We start from the raw sequence: 22,300 nt of genomic DNA, 5'->3' as shown, positions 1-22,300 counted from the left end.
TCAATAAGGAACAATTGTCCCTTGTATGACAGCCAGATTTGAATGCTATATTTCACCCTAGAAAATAAATGATCCTGGGTAATTGTAGAAAACTCTGAAAATAAGTATTTTCTAGTGAAAATTCTAAAGGGCTTTATCTAATGTGGTAACAAAGTGTATAACTCTCTTCTATCCTATCAAGAAGAAAAGTACTCTTTCCTTTTCAGAGGAAACCAATTTCCAATTGTCATGTGACAGCTACATTCAAATACCTTTTTCTATTCTGAGGAAGTGACAGATTGAAGATAATGAAATTTGATCATTTTTTAAATCTGAAGTTTAGGGAATAGTGCACAGTATAACCTCACAAATAAAAACACATTTTTAGACTGAGTGTGGCGGCTTATGCCTATAACCCCAAAACTTTGGAAGGCCAAGGCAGGAGGATCACTTGGGCCCAGGAGTTTGAGACTAACCTGGGCAACATAGCAAGACTCTGTCTCTACAAAAACTAAACCAAACCAAAATAAAAAAAAAAAAAACCCACATTTTTATTGTTAGAGTTTTTCTGACCTGATTTATCACCCCATGTTGCTTTTAAAAGAAAAAAAGTTATACAATTATTCTTACAAAGTACAATTCTTCCAAAATGTGCTATTTTCAATTTTTTAACTAAAAAGTTTGTCTGTAAAACTTTCTCTAGAATAACGCCTCCCTTCATGGTTTCAAACAGTTTAATAGCAGATCAAAATACAGGCTCAACATCAGCATATTGAGATGTATCCAAAATAGGAACACTTTTTTTGTGTCTAAAAATAAACTGCTACTGTTTCAATATGTGGAACAAATAAAATGGATTTGGAAGGGGCGCTCATAGCACTACTGTGTGACTATTCTTTTCATGTATTCCTCATAAATTAAACAATGCAAATTTAGCAATAGTTTTGCCCAGTGGTTCCCAATTTGGGCACCAACTTTCTTAAAGAAATAGCCTGATTAGAAAATAATTGTACTTCTTCCTCGCTACTGTTACCACACCTGCACTTTTCATTTGCTATAAGGTGCAGTGGCAAAACTGCATCTTTCAACCCTGCCTCTTTTATCTGATGTAGTGGATGACAGGTAATCTAGCTGAAAGTTCCGACAATTGCACCACCAGAAAAACACTGGCTGATGAAATCTGAGCAGTTATCACACTAACCATCACCTGTCAAGCCTCTTGCTTCAATTTAAGGGCGCATCAATTTTCTGAAGAGGAAATCAAGGGCAAAGAATAAAAGCGCTTCAGATAAACACTGACAAAGGCCCTTTCTGCCTTTTTTTAAAAATTTATGATGGGATGTACTATCATAGGTTGCTCCGTGAGGTTTTATCAACTGTCCTGATACATCCCAGATAGCTCAGGATTCTTTGGCCATTGATGAAGTACTATACTTGCACTTACTGAAAGGGCAGAAGATTTCCAACTGAAAATTACTTTCACTAAATACCACAAAGATATTGAAGGCAGAGAGAGCCTGGAGATGGAACAAATGACAGCTGCATATAACAATGAACCTCTCAGTTCTCGAGGCTGGCAGACAAGACTGATTAGAGTAAGAACATGAAATAATGTTTTCTTAAAGCCAGGGAGCATATTGTGTAAAGTGTCAGGTACAAAGAGTTCATATGTTCTTTGTGGTGAATTGGGAACACCATGCTGCCAGCTGTATTACAGTGTGGCCTGTCACAGCTTCCAGACCAAGATTTCTTTTCTAAATCTATCTGGTTACCACACTCAAAATACACATGCAAGTAATGATGAAAGAAAAGATAAAGGGTTAGGGAAGTAAAAGATATAGTAAAACAGATTTTGTGAGGTGCTTGGAAATTAGCACTTAACAAAATCAATCTGTCTTTCTTTGGAGATTGAAAGCCATCGGGTTGAGGTGCTGGGCCTTATCTATAATTCTCCTGGGATATCAGGAGAGAGTATTTTCAAGAGGGAACCAACATGTGGAGTAAATATTAGTTTTGACTGGTCTTGGGTTATACAGTCTGATATGAGGCCAACTCTGTGAAACATGAAACATTCCCACTAATGGGAACACAGACTTGGTGTATTCTAGAGGTTATTGGAGTTTTTGAAGGGAGAGCCAAGTACTCACTCTGTTGGTTTCTTCAAGTTGTGAGTCATTTGGAAAACAAACAAAACAGACAGGGGTAAAAATATCAGCTATATTAGCATTAAAGTGAGATTGGAGAACAAGGGTTGGACTCACCTGCCTCAGTAGGTTTACCAAGCAAAAGACAAGAGAATGGGGCCAGTCTACAAGCTGGCAAGCCCTAAATAAAGGAGGCAAAAAGAATGTAGACCACTTGCATGCAACTGAGCCTCTTTTCAATTGTCCCAATCGAGTAACCAGTCTCTCCTTTAGGATAGGATGAAAAGGAGGACAGCGTATAAAAATAAAGACAGTATATTCTGAAAGAATGGACATTTGAATTTTGTGCACCAAAGCCCTACATTTCCCAGTGCCTTTGTTTGTTTATTGATTTGCTGGTCAGTTTGTTTTGGGTGGTGATAAAAGGAGAGTATTAGGAAGCCTATTTTGCCTTAGTCCAAGCCAAATTCCCCAATCCAGTTTTATCAGCAGTAAAACTACGTGATGTCCATATTTCTCCTCTCAAATCTTAGAGTAGAAAGCAATATCACTGAATTGCCCAGTAGCTCAGACTTGCCCAGATATCAACTGGACATTTTCCCAGTGGCCTATGAGAGTGAGTTGATGGAGTGGAAGTTGAATCTATTAATGGAAAAATTTTATTTTGGAACAATGGTGCTTTAAGTCTGGCTCAGCTCTTGGCAGTTTTGTGTAACAGTCATTGTACTATTGATAAATGATGTACCATAGATTAATGATTGACAAAATATTAAAATCACCTCATTCATGAAAAGGACCCATCAGAGGCAGTATTATTATTCCCCTTCACCCTAGAGAAATATTTCTGGGGAAAGAAGAAAGAAAGGGAGGCACGTGAAGCAAAAGACATGCAAAGCCCAGCCTTTCCCATTTACTATTAAGCTACCCGAAGAATGAAAATTGTAGCACAGTGTTTAAGAGCGGCCAGACATAGGCAGATCTCAGGTTAAATACGACCACCACCTTCACTAGCTACTGTGTGGCTTTGACAAATTAGTGAGCTACCCACGCCTCAATTCTTCCTTTCCAAAATGGAGATAATAACAGAATCTAACTTGTAGAGCCGTTATGAAGATTGAATTACATATTGTATTTAAAATGTTTAACAAAACACCTGGAACAACGTGTAGGCCTGCAGTAAATGTCAGCTGTGATCGTTCTTAGCTCCCAGTCATATGTTGAGAAGCCATTAACCTTGAAATCATTTCTCCTCTAATAGAAGTAATTCCTAGAAGACCTTTCCCACTTTTTGAATCTTCCAACGTGTCCCCAAAATACTCAGTTCCTTCAGGACAAAACATTAAAACAGACATATTCTAAATGGTGGTTTCACAAGAGAAAAACCGTTGGTTGTTTTTGACCTGTTTGTGTAACAGACTTCTTATTTGCATTTTTCATGACACTTTGAATCCAAACCCCAGATATGTTTTGCTGTATTCTCTTGAATAGTGAAATTGTTCTAATTATTATTCAAATGTAAAAGCAAGGTAGGGACTTCCCAAGACCTCATAGTTATCATCTTTACACATTCATTCTCCTTGCTCACATTTTCCCAAAGTAGAGTTCTGTCATAAGATGCCACTTTTTAAATTTACTTCTTCTAAGAAGCTCAAAGCACTTACAGACATCTCATAAATTTGTGCAACATTTCTGTGACTAACAAATCAGTGAGGAAGAATAAAGTTGAAAAAAAATGAGGTATAGAGACAGCGGATGTTGACCAAGTTACCGGATGAAGCTATGTCAAGATAGGGTACCTGCCAGGTCACGGAGTCTCCACTGTGGCTGGGCCGTGTGGGTGTTCCCAAAGTGTGTGGCTATCTGATTTCAATATTCCTCGAAGTCCTTCTTATCATGACTCCTGCCTGTGCATGATGGCCTCAATTAGGCTAAGAAAAGAACCGATTTTACTTATTTTCTCCAGCTCACCATTAGACAGGCTAAAAATGTTTGGTTTTGTCTGTTTTTGCATGATGAAGGAAGCAAATTAACAAATTTGAAAATTATTGGATAAATTGTTCATCGTCTCCATAAGGATAAACTCTTGGAATTCTTGCCCATTTTTCTCCAGAAAGGTGGGAAAAGAAAGGTTTTTTTGTTTGTTTGTTTTGTTTTCGTTTTTCATCATCATTTTAAAAATATCTTTTTTGTGATAATCTTGTATTTTCTGCCTATTTCCAGCCTCCTTATCCCAGAGATACTACACAAGAGTGAAAGGAAGACAGCAATTATGTTTAGACAAAACTGGGCTTAAGTGCCACTTTGTTAGGCAATGCTCTTAATAGTGCTAACCTTTGGTTTCTTGTTCGAAACTTAAGTTTGGTGGGATAATTAAATGAGGTAATACGAGGCTGGCACACCCAAAAAATCACTTATGAATAGTCCCTTCATTTGCTCATTTTCCCTTCTCTATTTAAATATCACTGTTTCATTTTTTCCCCAAAGACCCTCTAATTGTATTTATGCTTGGATCAATCCATTTGGTTTTTGCTTGTTTGTCTGTTGGGGGGAAGGAGGAGGGAATGCTTTCATTTATTTAAAGTGGCATTACCACCAGGCGCGGTGGCTCGCACCTGTAATCCCAGCACTTTAGGAGGCCAAGGCAGGTGGATCACAAGGTCAAGAGATCAAGATCATCCTGGCCAACATGGTGAAATCCTGTCTCTACTAAAAATACAAAAACTAGCTGGGCATGGTGGCAGGCACCTGTAGTCCTAGTCCTACTTTCGAGGCTGAGGCAGGAGAATTGCTTGAACCCGGGAGGCGGAGGATGCAGTGAGCCGAGATCAAGTCACTGCACTTCAACATGGCGACAGAGTGAGACTCCGTTTCAAATTTAAAAAAAAATAATAAAGTGGCATTGCTTTCTTACAAAAGTTATACAGAGTGCCAGAGACCTGGAGGTTGAACCTACAAATGGGAAATATTTATTTTGGAACAATGGTGCTTATAGTCTGATTTGGCTCTAGGCAGTCTTTTATAATAGTCATTGTACTATTAATTTTGGCGTAATGATGGGCAAAAAATAGGAATCATCTCATTTATGAGTAAGAGTCATCAGAGATGGTATTATTTTTCCCCTCATTCTATTTTAATGTTGGTAACTAAGAATGGAGTGGCATAAGGCCTTTTGTCCTGTCAAATTAATATACAGATTAACAAATCCTTGGGAATTATTGATTTACAACAATAATTACACTTTGGACAGAACTAGCAAAAATGAAGAATGAGGTATTTGAACTTCTGTCATTATGTAAGTAGGAAAGCAAACTGACTAACTTCTCTCCTGTGAACAGCATCCTCCTTGGGCAAGGAAGATGTTAGCAGTCACAAAACAAGGTAGGGAGATGGATTATTCTTTTTATAGTGGCACATCAAAAACAAGACAGTTTTCTCTTTTCTGTGGCTTTGGGGTGGGGTACTCTTTCCATCTGATGGAATTAGAAAGTAAAAGTATATTCTTTGTATTGCATTTTAAGCTCTAGATGAAAGTTGCTATGTCAAGATAATTGATAACATAACCCGAGGTATTTCTTTGTATTGCTTCAGATTTTTGGGAATGCCCAGCAGGAACAAAATAAATAAATCTGTTTTTCTACTTGTAAAATACCTTTAGTTTAATGCAGTTCTTTTCTTCATTTTTGGAACCTCAATATTTCCATCTTTGTTCAGGCAATTCCATTCCACTGCTCCTCCTACAAGTCATTTAGGACACAATGAAAAATATAAATTTACAACAACTTTGATCTTCGTAATTTTTTTACAAAGTTGTGTAATTGGTTAACACCCAGTAACAAGTTTTAGAGCCAAAACCATGGCAGAAAATTTTATCTAAAATGAATTCGCATTAATGTACAAGTTTTTATTATAAACAAATTATGGTGGATATGTCTAATCCAAAAGACCAAGCAATCAAAATGTTCAGATTGAGTCAGAACAACACCTCCCCTAAAAATCAGTGAGACTCCCTTCTCTAAGAGAATTCTCTTCTGTTTTAAGGAATGGCATTACAGGAGCAAGATCTACAGGGAATTCCTTTTTCTGCTTCCATCAGCTTCTGATTGGCATGGCTGGAGCTCAATGCAGCTTTGTTTGCTGCCACTGGTAATGATGACATCTATGACTAAAATGTGGAGATTGACCTGCCTCACTTACCTTCAGTTAAAAAGCCTTCCTCAGGAAATTCCACCAACTGCACACATCAGTTGGTGAAAACTTACATGATTCTGACCACAGAATAAGCTATTTCTAAATCCTTGGCTAGAGTTAGGCCAAGTACAAAATCTGGGTATAAAGAAGTACTGAATTCTCTTAATAAAAGAAATTGCTCTCCTAGAAATATGAAATGTGTGACCACTATTTTTCTTCCTTAATCACCTAGAGGCTTGTGTTGAATTCGCACATATGCCTGTCTCCTCCTGGGCCTGCGTTATACCTGCTTGCTCCTTATTTCTCTCCTCAGGTTGCATAATTAACTTTTTTATTCAGCAAAATTATTACATTTTTGTTATTCTAAAGTCCCATTTCAAATAAGAGATGCTAATGGTGCTCAGAATTGCTTAAGCTGAGCTCTCATGCACTTTAACACAAGCAATTTTTTTTTTTTTTTAATACTTTAAGTTCTGGGATACATATACAGTACGTGCAGGTTTGTTACATAGGTATACACATGCCATGGTGGTTTGCTGCACCCATCAACCCATCATCTACATTATGTATTTCTCCTAATGCTATCCCTCCCCTAGGCCCCCACCCACAACAGGCCCCAGTGTGTGATATTCCCCTCCCTGTGTCCATGTGTTCTTATTGTTCAATTCCCACTTATGAGTGAGAACATGCAGTGTTTGGTTTGCTGTTCCTGTGCTAGCTTGCTGAGAATGATGGTTTCCAGTGTCATCCATGTCCCTGCAAAGGACATGAACCCATCCTTTTTTATGACTGCATAGTATTCCAAGGTATATATGTGCCACATTTCCTTTATCCAGTCTATCATTGGTGGGCATTTGGTTTGGTTTCAAGTCTTTGCTATCGTGAACAGTGCTGCAATAAATATACATGTGCATGTGTCTTTATAGTATAATGATTTATAAACCTTTGGGTATATACCCAGTAATGAGGTTGCTGAGTCAAATGGTATTTCTGGTTCTAGATCCTTGAGGTATCACCACACTGTCTTCCACAATGGTTGAACTAATGTATACTCCCATCAACAGCACAAAAGTGTTCCTATTTCTCCACATCCTCTCCAGCATTTGTTGTTTCCTAACTTTTTAATGATTGCCATTCTAATTGGCATGAGATGGTATCTCATTGTGGTTTTGATTTGCATTTCTCTAATGGCCAGTGATGATGAGCTTTTTTTCATGTGTGTGTTGGCCGAATAAATGTCTTCTTTTGAGAAACTAGCAAGACAGGCCAACATTCAAATTCAGCAAATACAGCGAACATCACAAAGATACTCCTCAAGAAGGGCAGCCCAAAGCACATAATCATCAGATTCACCAAGGTTGAAATGAAGGAAAAAATGTTAAGGGCAACCAGAGAGAAACGTTGGGTTACCCACAAAGGGAAACCCATTAGACTAACAGTATATCTCTTGGCAGAAACCCTACAAGCCACAGGAGAGTGGGGGCCAATATTCAACATTCTTAAAGAAAAGAATTTTCAACTCAGAATTTCATATCCAGCCAAACTAAGTTTCATAAGCAAAGGAGAAATAAAATCATTTATAGACAAGCAAATGCTGAGAGATTTTGTCACCACCAGACCTGCCTTACAGCAGTTCCTGAAGAAAGCACTAAATATGGAAAGGAAAAACTGGTACCAGTCACTGCAAAAACATACTGAATTGTAAAGATCATCAACACTGTGAAGAAACTGCATCAACTAATGGGCAAAATAACTAGCTAGCATCATAACAACAGGATCAAATTTACATATAACAATATTAACCTTAAATGTAAGTGGGCTAAATGCCCCAACTAAAAGGCACAGACTGGCAAATTGGATAAAAAGTCAAGACCCATCAGTGTGCTGTATTCAGGAGACCCATCTTACATGCAAAGACACACATGGGCTCAAAATAAAGGGATGGAGGAATATTTACCAAGCAAATGGAAAGTCAAAAAAAGCAGGGGTTGCCATCCTAGTTTCTGATAAATCAGACTTTAAACCAACAAAGATAAAAAAAAAAAAAAAAAAAAAGACAAAGAGGGCCATTGCATGATGGTAAAGGGATCAATTCAACAAGAAGAACTAACTATCCTAAATATACATACACCCAATACAGGAGCACCCAGATTCATAAAGCAAGCTCTTAGAGACCTAAAAAGAGACTTAGATGCCCACACAATAATAGTGGGAGACTTTAACACCACACTGTCAATATTAGACAGATCAAAGAGACAGAAAATTAACAAGGATATTCAGGACTTGAACTCAGCTCTGGACCAAGTGGACCTGATAGATATCTACAAGAACTCTCTACCCCAAATCAACAAAATATACATTATTCTTGGTGCCACATGGCACTCACTCTAAAACTGGTCACATGATTGGAAGTAAAACACTCCTCAGCATATGCAAAATAACTGGAATCATAACAAACTGTCTCTCAGACCACAGTGCAATCAAATTAGAACTCAGAATTAAGAAACTCACTCAAAACCACACGACTACGTGGAAACTGAACAACTTGCTGCTGAATGACTCTTGGGTAAATAATGAAATTAAGACAGAAATTAAGAAGTTATTTGAAACCAATGAGAACAAAGAGACAATGTACCAGAATCTCTGGGACACAGCTACAGCAGTGTTTAGAGGGAAATTTATAGCACTAAATGCCCATGGGAGAAAGCAGGAAAGATCTAAAATCAATACCCTAACATCACAATTAAAAGAACTAGAGAAACAAAAGTAAACAAATTCAAAAGCTAACAGAAGACAAGAAATAACTAAGATCAGGGCAGAAGTGAAGGAGATAGAGACATGAAAAACCCTTCAAAAAAACAATGAATCCAGGAGCTGTTTTTTTTTTCTTTGAAAAGATTAACAAAATAGACCAGTAGCCAGACTAATAAAGATGAAAAGAGAGAAGAACCAAATAGACACAGTAGAAAATGATAAAGCAGCTATCACTGCTGATCCCACAGAAATACACACTACCATCAGAGAATACTATAAACACCGCTATGCAAATAAACTAGAAAATCTAGAAGAAATGGATGCATTCCTGGACTCATACACCCTCCCAAGACTAACCTGGAAGAAGTTGAGTACCTTAATAAACTGATAACAAGTTCTGAAACTGAGGCAGTAATTAATAGCCTACCAACCAAAAAAAGCCCAGGACCAGACAGATTCACAGCTGAATTCTAGCAAAGGTACAAAGAGGAGCTGGTGCCATTCCTTCTAAAACTATTCCAAACAATAGAAAAAGGGGGACTTGTCCCTAACTCATTTTATGAGGCCAGCATCTTCCTGATATCAAAACCAGGCAGAGACACATCAAAAAAGAGAATTTCAGGCCAATATCCCTGATGAACATCAATGAGAAAATCCTTAATAAAATACTGGCAAACCAAATCCAGCAGCACACCAAAAAGCTTATCTGCTACGATCAAGTCAGCTTCATCCCCGGGATGCAAGGGTGGTTCAACATACACAAATCAATAAACGTAATGCATCACATAAACAGAACCAACAACAAAAACCACATGATTATGTCAATAGATGCAGAAAAGGCCTTCGATAAAATTAAACACCGCTTCATTCTAAAAACTCTCAATAAACTAGGTACTGATGGAACGTATCTCAAAATAATAAGAGCTATTTATGATAAGCACACAGTCATTATCATACTGAATGGGCAAATCTGGAAGCATTCCCTTTGAAAACCGGCACAAGACAAGGATGCCCTCTCTCACCACTCCTATTCAACATAGTATTAGAAGTTCTGGCCAGGGGAATCAGTCAAGAGAAAGAAAGAAAGGGTATTCAAATAGTAAGAGAGGAAATCAAATTGTCTCTGTTTGCAGAAGACATGATTGTGTATTTAGAAAATCCCACCGTCTCAGCCCAAAATCTCCTTAAGCTGATAAGCAACTTCAGCAAAATCTCAGGATACAAAATCAAGTGCAAAAATGACAAGCATTCCTATACACCAATAATAGAGAAACAGAGAGCCAAATCATGAGTAAACTCCCATTCACAATTGCTACAACGAAAATAAAATACCTAGAAATACAACTTAAAGGGACGTGAAGGACCTCTTCAAGGAGAACTACAAACTACTGCTCAAGAAAATAAGAGAGGACACAAACAAATAGAAAAACATTCCATGATCATGGATAGAAAGAATCAATATCATGAATATGGCCATACTGCCCAAAGTAATTATAGAATTAATACTGTCCTCATCAAGCTACCATTGACTTTCTTCACAGAATTAGAAAAAACAACTTTAAATTTCATATGGAACCAAAAAAAGAGCCCGTATAGCCAAGACAATCCTAAGCAAAAGAACAAAGCTGGAGGTATCACGCTACCTGACTTCAAACTATACTACAAGGCTACAGTAACCTACAGTAACCTATACTACAGGCTACAGCATGGTACTGGTACCAAAACAGGTATATAGACTAATGGAACAGAACAGAGGCCTCAGAAATAACACCATACATTGACAACCATCTGATCTTTGACAAACCTGACAAAAACAAGAAATGGGGAAAGGATTCCTTATTTAATAAATGGTATTGTGAAAACTGACTAGCCATATGCAGAAAACTGAAACTGGACCCCTTCCTTACACCTTATACAAAAATTAACTCAAGATGGATTAAAGACTTAAACCTAAGACCTAAAACCATAAAAACCCTAGAAGAAAACCCAGGCAATACCATTCAGGACATAGGTATGAGTAAAGACTTCATGACTAAAACACCAAAAGCAATGGCAACAAAAGCCAAAATTGACAAATGGGATCTAATTAAATTAAAGAGCTTCTGCACAGCAAAATAAACTATCATCAGAGTGAACAGGCAACCTAGAGAATGGGAGAAAATTTTTGCAATCTATCCATCTCACAAAGGGCTAATATCCAGAATCTACAAGAAGTTTAAACAAATTTACAAGAAAACAAAAAACCCCATCAAAAAATGGGCGAGGGATATGAACAGATAGTTCTCAAAAGAAGACATTTATGCAGCCAACAAACAAGAAAAAAAGCTCAATACCACTGATCATTAGAGAAATGCAAATCAAAGCCACAATGAGATACCATCTCATGCCAGTCACAACGGAAATTTTTAAAAAGTAAAGAAACAACACATGCTGGCAAAGCTGTGGAGAAATAGGAACACTTTCACACTGTTAGTGAGAATGTAAATTAGTTCAACCATTGAGGAAGACAATGTGGTGCTTCCTCAAAGACCTAGAATCAGAAATACCATTTGACCCAGCAATCCCATTACTGGGTATATGCCCAAAGGAATATAAATCATTCTACTATAAAGATACGTGCATGCACATGTTTACTGCAGCACTATTCACAACAACAAAGACATGGAATCAACCCAAATGCCTCTCAATGATACACTGGATAAAGAAAATATCATACATATACACTGTGGAATACTATGCATCCATAAAAAGGAATGAGATCATGTCCTTTGCAGGGACATGGATGGAACTGAAAACCATTATCCTCAGCACACTAACACAGGAACAGAAAACTAAACACTGCATGTTCTCACTTATAAGTGGGAGCTGAACAATGAGAACAGGAGGAGAACAACACACACTGGGGCGGGGGGAAAGGGGGGCAGGGGGAGGAAGAGCATCAGTATAAATAGCTAAGGCATGTGTGGCTTAATCCCTAGGTGATGGGTTGATAGGTGCAGCAAACCACCATGGCACATGTTCACCTATGGAACAAACCTGCACATCCTGCACATGTATCCAGAACTTAAAATTAAATTAACTTATTGAAAAAAGAAATTTTTGCTTAACACGTGGAGGTTATTGTTATTAAGTTAATAGTGATAATTTTGTATTCCAACATCCTACTTCAACGTATAAAATTCCTATTCAAAGAACAACCAGGCACTCAGAAAACAGTACAGTATTTCGTGGGATTACCGTAGATGTGAAATAAAAGAACGAATAGGGGAATCACCCTATAGGAAAAGATGAGAGGTCTGATTTTTATTTTTCATAGTACTTTTATTTTTCATGTTTGAGCTGGTTTCACACTTGTCCTCCTTCCACACACATACACTCACCAAATTCATAGATGATGAGAAAGCTGTGGGTAGTTTAACAGGAATTACTGACCAGTTTAGTTTTCTGTGATGCTAGTTGTACATACTGAGTTGAGTGACGTGAGTTATAAACACAAAATTGCCTAGAAAGCACAAGAACCTTGGCGAATATTCAGAGTAGAGTACAATGCTTTAATGCAGCTAAATGATTTAATGACAAGTAGGGAATTACTACAAAATATAACGCTGGGGAAAGGCTGCAGGCAGCGCCTGCTGGCTACACTAAGAGATCCAAAATGGATTCCAGGAAGAGAGCACAATGCCCAGCTGCTGCGCTGGTTGCCTGTTCCTCCTATACTGTTATTACTGTTCAACAGTCCTGAAATCTGAATGACAGTGGCCTGAGCCCTTTCAAACAACAGAAAGAAGGTCAATTTTTGTAATGAGGAAATGGAAGTGGTGGCGCCGAAGATCACTGACCCTCACAGTTTCTTGTGTGATGAAGGAGCAGTGAAGTGCACCAGGAAATTATGGTGTAGGGAAACAGTGACACCACCATCATAAAACACAGAACCAAGAAACAAGTAACAAATGCACTAAAATGTGCATAAATCAAATAGATGCTATCAACCCTGGGTTTATTTCTATTCTCAAACTGTGAAAAATTGGGTCCAACAGTTCTGCAAAGAAAGGACAAGGCAAAGGGCCAAAAATTAAGTTTGAGAGTCTAAAACGATACTCTTAACCAGGGATATATTTAAAATATTGGGCAACTAGATGATCTAGGTACTGACGGATCAGAACACGTGCTGGTTGAGATGCTAGAGCAGGATCCATGAGACCTACAGCCTTGCCTGGGATCACTTTGTTAATTCCCAGATCTAGGCTTGTTTTAGGGGTTCCAGGAGACGCTGAGGCAGCTCAGGCAAAGAGGTGGTGGTGAGTGCACTTGGTGCTGGGCTAGTGGTTGCTCACCAATGGGTGCAAAATTGTTTCATTATTTTAATTTACAGGCTACCAGTGCATTCCAGTGGAACATCAGCCACTATTCTCACTTCCGGTTCCGTCTACACCACATCTACTCAGACATTACTTTGTGGTGGAAAGCAAGGGAAGCATAGCTTCTTAGCAGGGCTAATTGAAAACTTGTGTTTGATATATCATTGCCTTCTTCATGTTTCACGTTCTTTGGCATTATGCTATCACATCATCCTCATATTCATAACCCAGGAGTTTCTAAACAAGGCAGGAGATGTGCTAAACTTGCTAACATAATTAATGAAGTTTATTTCACAGAGTAAGAATCTGATTATATGATGATTCAAGGAGATCAAAAGACTTTTTTGTGAGGGCATCCTATACTTCTCTTAGCAATAAAGCAGAATTATAATTCTGACTAGGTTACATCAGACCTAACAACATTTATGGAGTTGACAGCTTTACATTTTTATTTAATTTTTATCGATCTAGTGACTATGGTAATTTTAAGGGACAAAGTGGGAAATGTTGGCAAATGGGATATAGCATGAAGATTTGGAAATATCAAGACTTGTGAGGGGGTCAGCCGTGGTGGCTCATGCCCGACCTAACATGCCCTTCATAGCTCTGTGGGAAGCTGAAGCAGGAGGATCATTCGAGCTCAGGAGTTTGAGACCAGCCTGCCCAACATAGTGAGACACTGTCTCTATTTTTTTTTAAGATAAAAAAAAAAAGAGTTGTAAGGGACATAAAGGCCAAGTGTTGGTTATCTTGTAATATGGAGTAAACGTGGTCACTTCAAGATGATTCTACTGACAGTGGCTAAGACCTTAAGAGACGCCTGGAAGGATAAGGAAACTATAACAATAGCAGTGACATCTCTGAATTTTTTTTCCCATGTGACAATGGAGGAAAAGCCCAGTCTAGTTTAAAAAAAAAAATAGGAGACACCCAGTCACCAAGAGGAAGCCAGGACACATGGCAGCAGAAGGACACAATGTACCACAAGCCTGGAATTTCATTCATAAACATCTAAAAGAAAGATTTAATGTCATGAGCTGAGCTTCCAAGCAGGCAAGTTTTCATAAGGAACAAAAAGGTTTTTCAGGCTATAAACAGATGAATATTTCAGCCTAATTTTCAAAAATCATTATCAAATCCTTGGAAAATGCCATTATAGAGCTAGACACTCTCTTTGACTTGAAGTACAGTAAGCAAATGCAGAACAAGCATAGGGGTCGCTGATGGAAATGGCTGAAGACATCATGTATATCTTTATCCACCTTGCAATGTACTAAAAATTTTAAAAAAAATTTTTTTAATAGTCAAAAGAAGATAACCTGAAGTTTAAACTTCTTTGAAATCTTAGCCTTCAAGAGACATCTTTTCTGAGGCTACTCATAAAAGGAGGAGGGACAAAAATGACTGAATTTGAAAAACTAGGTACCCTCTCATACATTTCAAGCTGACATCTTAAATTAATCATAAGTGAGAATAGTTGCAAAGAATGTAATATTGGCATTTTAAAATACAACTTTATCATTCTTTTCAATGAATTCAGTGGAACATAAATGCCATAGTGATTTCACATCTACCAATGGATCACTGAAAACCAGATTCAACTAATTATTTTAAACAGTTCCCAATTTTACATGATGCTTTCTTCCTGTTGAAATTGTGTTTCCACTCCTCTTTTTGCATACAATTTTATCTTACCGTAATAAGTGTTTAATATTTGAAAGTCTTTCATTCATTGATTATATTATATGTCTCTGCAACAACGAAAATATACACTGAAATTTTTAACTTAAAAAATGGACTGCCATTATGAGGCTCTAAGCATTAGAGCCATCTGGATAGTTTTTATTGAAAGTATTAGCAATATTCAATTTAACAAAACAATTTAAATACTTCAAAAATATTGTTAGAGATTATTAAATATAAAAAATAAAATTTTATTGGAATTGCCTCTCCTTATAAGATGGGGTTGATAATTATGGAGTCTTAATCAGAGCAGGCTTCTTCCACACACCAATAGATAAATTGTCCCTTTGGATGGTACGTTGGGCGTTTTAAACCCTGGAGCTATTGTGATGTCTACAACTCTTTGGTGTAATGTAAGCCCAGCACTGTGTTACTGAATGTCCCACTTTCCAGCACAGTTTCTAGTGCCCAAAAGGTGCTCATTGAATGTTGGTTTTCTGGGTCTTCCACTGTTAGTTTTCTCGGTCTTCTTGTTTCTCATCCTTCCAGTTCCCATCCTTGTTGGGGAAACCACTAGCCTAACAATTATTTCATTTCCAAGGGCTTACTTTTAATAGGTTTTCTGAGATAAACAGGTATACACAGACCCTTCTCTGCATATCACAGCATTTTCTTTCCGGCAGGAAACAAAGATTTTTTTAAAAGGTTTAGAGTATCAATGCACATTTAGTTAAGTGGTTAATGCAACATATACATAAAAATTTCTAAGTCCAATGTTACTGAGAAATCAAGAAGTTCCATGTAAGAGCATTTAAATTATGATATTCATTGCAAAAATACACTACCGTCAAAAGCTCTATTTCTTTTCCAATGTTAAATGCTTACAGCATGCCAAGAAAGTAGAAACTGCACTTGCATATACAATACCTGAAACACCTGATTCATTTAAAAAGCCACAGATGGTGTTTTTGAAAATCTGCTTTACCATTAGCATAACTAGACGATGGTTTATTCACATGCAATGACTTCTGTGCCTACCCCTGGCAGTGTACCACCCACTACTGACACAGTCTGATTCTACACCTCTCCACTGGTCTCCCAATCTCTTGTCAGATAGTGAAACACACTCTCCCCTGCAATAACATTTTTTAACTGGAAAAAAAAAAATCCATTAATGGCTTATTTCCTTTTTTTAACCATAGATTATTTACCACTATTATTTTTTTGGCTATGATATTTCTGCTTCTTTTCTAAAGAAATGTGCAAAGTATTTAAAACCCCTTTAAAAAATAAATAAGATTTTGCTTCAAAATACAGATGTTGGGAGAAGTTCTTTGTAAAGGCAAACTATTGCATTTTGAATGTCTTTATTTGTTAGAAGCCTTAATATAGCAACTCCGTAGTAATTGCTATTTTATAATCTCCTGAATATTGAACTATTTATTATGCAAATTAATACTCTTTGGAGTATGCACTCGCCTAGGCATGGAGTTCTTTTCTGTTTACATATTTTACTTTTGCAGCTTTTGCCAGTCAGTGTAAAGAGGCATCTTGATATTTGCAGATTCCAGGCATAAACAGATTTCTGCCAGACATGTGGCAGCTACGCTTCATGTTCTTTGTTTTTAAATTAAAGAAAGACATATGGCAGCTTTGCAAATGAGAAAGAAAAAATTTTTTGGTAACAGCTACAAGTTTTCAGCAGAATTTTACTCTCATTATGACTGCAGAGCTCTGGGGCCATGCTACGACTCTATAACCCATAGAAGACCGTGGTAGCATTAGAAGATGTATGAGATTGAGCCATGTAAAACTGTCATTTCGGAAGTCAAAAGTGGCAAATGGTATGATTTCGTATGGCTCAACCTAATAGTTGCTACCTATGTGCCCTCTCCTCAGAGGACACTCCACAGCATAGACTTCCTCAGGAAACTACAGAGGTACCACCCCTCCCCGCCAGGAAATATTTTCTACATTTGGTGAAACTTCATAATACAATTAATTTAAATAGTTTCAGTATATTCTACCAAATCATTTCATGAGTATAGACTTGCTGTTAAAGTAGGTATCTGTTTAATCCTGCATTGTCTTTCTTCTCCTGGGAGGAACAGACCCTTCCATAGTTCAGGAAGCCTCAATGAAGGGTGAGTGATGCTGACCTCGGGCAGAAGTTTGAAGGAATAAACAAAGCAAAATGAAATGAACTTACAAAAAAAATATATATATATATATAGAGAGAGAGAGAGAGACCTTCTTGAAGCCTGGTTCGTGATAGCTTTACTGGCCTAAAATTAATTCTACCTGGCTGCTGGGAGGAGGTAGTGGGCTGGTTCGGACGCGGGTCGAGGCTGTAGCAGGACTCCAGGAAGATGTTACCGAGTACTTCAGTGAATTCCTCAGTGCAGGGGAACGGAGTCTTGAATTCCAGGGATGCAGCAAGACACACAGCCGGAGTGAAACGCTACAAATATCTGAGAAGGCTTTTCCGCTTTCGGCAGATGGACTTGAATTTGCTGCCTGGCAGATGCTCTACCTGTTCACATCCCCACAGAGAGTTTACAGAAATTTTCATTATCGAAAACAGACGAAGGACCAGTGGGCCAGAGATGACCCTGCTTTCTTGGTCCTGTTAAGTATCTGGCTCTGTGTGTCCACTATAGGATTTGGCTTTGTGCTGGACATGGGATTCTTTGAGACAATAAAGCTTCTCCTTTGGGTTGTATTCATAGATTGCGTAGGCGTTGGTCTTCTGATAGCAACTTTAATATGGTTCATCTCTAACAAGTATTTAGTGAAACGACAGAGCAGAGACTATGATGTGGAATGGGGCTATGCTTTTGATGTGCATCTCAATGCTTTTTATCCACTCCTGGTCATTTTGCATTTTATCCAGCTTTTTTTCATCAACCATGTTATCCTGACAAATACATTTATTGGATATTTAGTTGGAAATACCTTATGGTTGGTTGCAGTTGGCTATTATATCTATGTAACTTTCCTGGGATACAGTGCATTGCCATTTTTGAAAAATACAGTAATTCTTCTGTATCCATTTGCACCTCTGATTCTGCTCTACGGGCTGTCCCTGGCACTGGGATGGAACTTCACCCATACTCTGTGTTCTTTCTATAAGTACAGAGTGAAATTTTAAAAAGTGAGAATATTCAAAAAAAAATTAATTCTACCTTGCATTTGTATTAGCACACCCAACAAGGTAAGCAGGGTGTTCTATTATTCCCATTTTACACATGAGGACGCTAAAGCTCCAAAACGTTAAGCAACTAACTCACGGTTACCAGTGAGGAAATGGCATAGCCGAGACTAGGATCCCATTCTGTCAGTCTCATTGTCTATTTCCTTGGAAAATATTATTTGAACATTCAAAATACTGAGCAGAATACATATACAACTTCTTCTTTTAGTCCTCCTTTCTATCCTCTGCTCCTTAGTTTCCTGCCCACATGCTAATAAGGGAAAATGACCTCATTAGCATGGCAGGCTGGATGGGACTCCACAAAGAGTCAAGCACTTCTCTACTTCTATGATAAGGCAAGAAATAAAAGTGGTGAAAAACATATTTCTTAGGAGAGAAGAGAGGGTAAAATAGAAAGTAAGCCGTTTATAGATCTCATGAGAATGAAGATCAAGGATTTTTGTAGCAGTGTCAGACAAAGAAAGGAAGGAAAGACCCTTTCCCCTTGGCAGAGAGAGCCACAGTATGAAGTTTCCAGGTTTTATTTCCATCATAGTAACATGAGTTGAGTCTACCCTGTGGACAAAGCCTTGTGATATAAAAGAAATAACACGCACCCTCACTGATCTAAGAAATGAGCTTAAAGAAACAAATGAAAAAATGCACACCAAAGAAACATATGAGAGTTGAAATACTTGGACTGACTAAGAGATCAGCCATAAAAACCTGAATAGAAATTGGCCTCAAAAAACTGAGAATTCTAAAGAGATGCTTAAAATTTCATATAATTGTCAAATGCTGGAGCAAAGCAAGATCAATACAACATGCTTTTCTTTGAGAAAAAGTGCTTACCTGTTTGAGGTGCCAAGTGGCCTGGAAATACCCTACAATACTTAACTTTAAACTCTATTCATCTAGCTTCACCATAACATAACTGTCAATAAAAATAACCTGAATTTGTGTAGTAACTTTCCTCTGTGGACTCAAAGGAAAACACAGGAGAAAATGATAGAACGTGTTTTAAATAAAGTCCATTATCTCTATCAAAAATATGCTGTAATCAATATTTCCACTCCAAAGTGCCTTTTTAATTTTGCAATGATGTATAAAATTCTTGTCACATGTCATAGTTAAATTAATTTTTAAAGTCAGCTAATTCTAAAGGCAGAAGACTCTCATCACGTTGTATACTTTTCTGTAAATATGATAGTTTTTGTTAGAAAGCACATTTACCCAGAATCCTATGGCCCCATGTTTCTTACTTTTTGTCCTAGATCAATTTGTGTAGTCAGCTGTGTTTGTACGGATGTGGATAATAAACTTGACTCTTACCAAGAAAGTAAGATATGAAAGCTTCTGAGTTGTAAGAAATTTGTTTAAAAATAATATGTGGGCTTATCCTGTCCCTGAAAACTCAGACATCAAGGCCACTGAAGTCTACGGAGAGCTCCTGACCTCTCCAGGTTAATCTCTGGGTGGGCGCGGGAGTCCAGGGATTTCGTGTGGTCTCCTTTTGTCACCTGACACGTAAATCCAGAAAATATAAATATGCAAGTATTCCAACCAAACTTAGACCAACTTCAGAGCTTACTAAATGGAGAATATCAGACAACTTGAAAATCTTAAAAGTGTGTAAAACAATAGAAAATGTATTCATGCTTTGAATGTTTTTAAGTGGCTCAAGTGTCACTTCTGATTTTCATTGTGCACATTACCACACTATTCTTGGCCAGAGCATTTTGGGGACCCTAAAACAGAGGTGAAATGATAAATCAACATTCATCTTAGGTTTAATGCAAAGGCCACTAGAAGACCAAGCTTATATGTCACATCACGTATAAGTTCTTTTCTCTCCTCATTCATCAGATCTCAGTAATGCTCCATTGTGGGTATCTCTCTCTCTCCCCCTTTGTGTATATCATTATCAATGCACACATATAATTTTATTTTCACTAGTCATATCTATCCCTCAGCCTAGAGTATTAAATTCCTAGGGCTGCCGTAACAAAGTACCACATACCAGGTGGCCTAAAAAACAGAATGTTATTGCCTCCCAGTTTAGAGACTGAAAGTCTGAAATCAAGGTGTTGGCAGGGCCATTCTCCATCTAAACACTGCCACTTGCCTCTTCCTGGTTTTGGGTGGTTTGCTGGCAAGCTTTGGTTTTCCGTGGTTCTTACATGCATCACTCCAATCCTTCGTCTTTACATGGCATTCTTCCTATGTGAGTGTCTGTTCAAATTTCCCCCCTTTAATCAGGACACCAGTCTTACTAGGTACCATCCTAATAATGTCATCATAATCTGGTTAAATTTGCAAAGATTTTATTGCCAAATAAAGTCACATCTTGAGGCTAGAATGTATTTTTTTAGGGAGGGACACAATTTAACCCACCGCATCTAGAATCAAGTGCTCATTTAAGAAGTAATTCACTAACTAAATAATCCATAACCTCTTTAATGGCACAGTCTGTATCTTCCTCTTTGATTCTTTACGCCCAATATAGTAGTTTGCATAAAGTAGGTATGTTATAAAACTTTACTGACTGCATTGAAAATGGGAAAAAAAATAATTCTGATGTTGAGATCCTAAACTAATCTCATAGGATGCCTCCCACTTCATGAATTCAGCATCAGTTTTCAAATAGGTCAATGCATCGAAGGGCTGGAGGGACAAGGAAGAATCCATGTCATGAGTCCTCACTCAGTGCAACCTCTGTTTCTGGTAGCAGCACCAGTAGTGAATATCCCACAGCACTGAATAATAATAGCTACCCATTATTATAGGCTTGCTGTTAAGCCAAGCATATGATTTATCATCTACATACAATTTATCATCTCATTTTATCCTCAAAATAACTCTAGGTGGAAGAAACTATTATTATTATTGTTCTCATTATTCCAATAAAGAACTGGATCTCAGTGCTAGAGAGCACTGGAGGCAGAGGGTAAACACAGGTCTGTTTGCCTGTGCTCCCGCCCAGTGGGCACGCCGCCTACTGCATGAAAATGGACCCAGATGGGACTTGAAGAGCTGTGTCAAGACCCTTCTTGAAGAAGCTGCCATAGCAGTTAACAGAGGCCTCGTGGAATCCCCAAGGCAGGAATCTGTGGCGATAGCAACTGGATTCTTTGAAGCAGAAACAATGCCCTTCTCGTCTGCCTGATGGGCACAGTCCCGAGTTGATCTGCTGTCACCTTCACTTCCAGCTCCGGCCTAACGACATCCTCTTTAAATCCTCAGCTGCCAGCATGTTGATGGTCTATGACCAGTCTTAACCAGATTTTATTTATTTTATTTTATTTTATTATTTTTTGAGACAAGGTCTGGCTCTGTCACCCAGGCTGGACTGCAGTGGCACAGTCTTGGCTCACTGCAACCTCCACCTCCCGAGCTCAAGTGATCCTCCCACCTTAGCCTCCTGAGTAGCTGGGACCACAGGCATGTGCCACCACGACCAGTTAATTTTTTGTATTTTTGGTACAGATGGATCTCATGTTGGCCATGCTAGTCTCAAACTCCTGATCTCAATTGATCCTCCTGCCTTGGCCTCCCAAAGTGCTGGGATTACAGGTGTGAGCCACTGTGCCCAGCCTGTCTTAACCCAATTTTAAAATGACATAAGCTCCTGCCAGGAGTGGGTGGCCGGAGATGCTGGCTTTGTCTTCTTCACCATGGTCACCATGTAACTTACAAACTCTAAATCAATTGTTAGAGCCTCACTATGTCATCTAACAGGAGAGTGTTTGTGGTGAAAGAGACACATACAGTTCCAGCTGTTTCTTTAAAATGGAGGGAATCAAGGTTTAGAGTTAAATAACTAGCCTAAGGTTAGCAGTGTGAGACCCAAAATCTAAGTATCCCCAATATCATGCAAATTCCCAGAGATGATGAAACATCAGGAGATTTTTCTGATTCTTAGTAGAATCAGAGGAGTTAAATTAGTATCATTACATCAGGCTTGCACGAGCCTCTCAATGAATCTGTCAACCAATCAGGTA

General features: G+C 38.1%; 1 long non-coding RNA gene and 1 pseudogene across 2 annotated transcripts in view; one reads left to right on the top strand and one right to left on the bottom strand.

Moving 5' to 3' along the window:
• Positions 1-22,300, bottom strand: part of LOC105534977 — a 144,093-nt gene that overhangs the window by 90,590 nt on the left and 31,203 nt on the right. The gene's annotated exons all lie outside the window — the stretch shown is intronic.
• On the top strand, positions 17,416-18,267 carry LOC105534976 (annotated as a pseudogene). Its single transcript, XR_001005366.1, has one exon. The product of XR_001005366.1 is annotated as a protein unc-50 homolog pseudogene (transcript).

Source organism: Mandrillus leucophaeus, unplaced genomic scaffold, assembly GCF_000951045.1.
Source record: "Mandrillus leucophaeus isolate KB7577 unplaced genomic scaffold, Mleu.le_1.0 Scaffold140, whole genome shotgun sequence".
Classification (NCBI taxonomy): Eukaryota; Metazoa; Chordata; class Mammalia; order Primates; family Cercopithecidae; genus Mandrillus; species Mandrillus leucophaeus.
Note: the sequence above shows the minus strand (reverse complement) of the source record. Positions and strands in the feature narration are given on the sequence as shown.